The following is a 2,411-nucleotide window of genomic DNA, read 5'->3' as shown; positions in this document are numbered from 1 at the left end:
CACGTCCAAAACAAGCACTTAGCTTTTATCACTCCAGGCAGGGACTTCCATTCTTAAGACTGCTTGGGTTTAAAGTACCTCTGCCCTTAGGACAGTATTTAAACGTTTCCGCCTCTGTTGCTGCGTCTGTAAAATGAAGAAGATTGTAAATAATGCTGCTTCACTCTTTGGAATCGGATACGGTACTTTCTAAATAAAAGTTACGTTTTATTAAGTTGTTTTCACCGTTCAGTAATTCATCCCAGGAGGAAAAATGCCATCTGTCCTCTATGTGCAGGGTGTCTTCAGAAGGCTGTGTGCTTTGCGTGGTAAACTAATCAAGCTTGGGGCGATGGTTTTGTGGGATGGACTGAGAGGGGTATTCTTAGCAGTCTTCAAGGGCAGGATAGTTGAGCTACATGGCCGATAATGGGACTATGGGTGGGTGAGGTTACTGGATAACACGTCATTTTGCAACTTTGTTAGAAGGTTGTTTATCTTACATGAATGTTAGGGTGCAGCTGTGATCTGAGGGTTTCCTGTACTGAATAAACGAAATGGGGTGCAGATAGCACGGTTTTCGTTTTGAATGTCCCCTTTTGTTGTTGCTGTGAAATAACTACCCTGAGGAAAGCAAACAGACGGAGATGCGCATTATTTGGGCTTACAGTTCAAGAGCACAGTCCATTCTGGTGAGAAAGTGCTGACCACGTTTACAGTGGGTTTTCCTACAGCAATTAATGTAACCAAGAAAATATTTCCCAGGTATGACTTGGTGCAATTAGTCCCTCCCAGTTGTCAGCAGGTGCTTCTAGAAGTTACTTGATTTGAGGTCTTTTCTCATTTATGGTTGGTGTTAACCATCACATCCCACAGGGACTGGGAGGAGGTTGTGGTCCAGGGGCCATGCTATCTGGAGGTGCTGGATCCTCTAAATGTGGCATTTAGTAGAGATTTTAGGTCTTTGAGTACATGCTTGTGAAGGAAATTTTGGAGCCCTAGATTCCCGTCCATTTTCTACTCAACTTCTGAGCATGTGTTGAGCAGTTCTGGGATAGATATTTTATTTTATTTTGTTGTCTTTTTGAGAGAGGGCTTCCCTGTAGCCCCAGCTGGCTCAGACTAGCTATGTAGACCAGTCTGGCCTCAGTCTCACAGAGGTATACAACCTGTTTCTACAAGTGGAATTGTGGAATTAAAGGCTTGCACCACCACGGCCTGCTGGGATACACATAAATGTACCATAAACATATCTTTCACCCCCCAAATCAATCATACATGCAGATACAAAAATACATTATAGGTAGACATAGATACCTACATCACTCTCTCTCCCTCTCTCTCTCTCTCTCTATATATATATATATATATGTGTGTGTGTATATCTACGTGTGTGTGTGATTTGTACAGAAAGAAAGGAAGGAGAGTTATCTTAATCTTAAATTGGAATTTAGAATTAAAATCACAGCAGAAACACCAAAATTGATAACCGATGAGAAAGCCATTTTCTATGCCAAAAATACATTAGCTGCCTGATTTATAAATTCACTGGACACTTTCTAAGCCCTGGATCAGCCCTAAGGAGTAACAGTATAACTTCTAGGCATGGATATTTTCTATTTCTGAAGGCAAGCCGTCTTGCAGGCAAATGAACCAATAGCATGAGACTTTGTAATTCTACAAGAGGGCAAGCAAGAAGCAGATGATATTTGAGTTCATATGGACCCAGAAAGACACAGAGTGCAGAGAAGTGTTGTCTTAGTTACTTGTATTGGTGTGATAAAATACCTAACAATATCAGGTTAAGGAACAGTACAGCCCATCATGGAGACGTGAGACTGAGGCACCAACATTGTGTCGGTAGTCAGGAAGACAGAGGGCAATATGACACCAGCTGAGGGAATATGGTGCTGTCTACATTTAGGGTGAATCTTTCTCCATCAGTTAACATAATCAAGATAATTCCTCACAGGCGAGGCCAGAGGATAACCTCATCTAGATAATCCTTCAGGGGCATGGGCAGAACTGTGTCTCCTAGGAATTCTGGATCCTGTCAAATTGGTGGTCAATATTAACCTTCTTAAATGCTTTCAGAGAGAGAGAGAGGAGAGAGAGAGAGAGAGAGAGAGAGAGAGAGAGAGAGAGAGAGAGAGAGAGTATTTTCGCAAGGTAAAATACAAGGTAAATACATATTGACCAGTGGATAAAGTTGAAGAATTAGCTCTGCAAACAGCCTAGATAAGACCAGACACAAATAAGCTGTCTGTGGATGTCTGGAAATAGGGAGGGTTTGTAAGAGGACAAGATGTAGACTTTGAAAAGAAGAGAGGACAAATATTATTTTAAAAACAGGGACATCTGAGCCCTGCCTTGGTGGTCATCTCTGGCTGCACTGGGTCATCAGACAAAAGAGAGGGTGTTGTGCACTTGGG

The sequence above is a fragment of the Nannospalax galili genome, unplaced genomic scaffold (genome assembly GCF_000622305.1).
Source record: "Nannospalax galili isolate Female #2095 unplaced genomic scaffold, S.galili_v1.0 scaffold2109, whole genome shotgun sequence".
NCBI classification, from domain to species: domain Eukaryota; kingdom Metazoa; phylum Chordata; class Mammalia; order Rodentia; family Spalacidae; genus Nannospalax; species Nannospalax galili.
Note: the sequence above shows the minus strand (reverse complement) of the source record.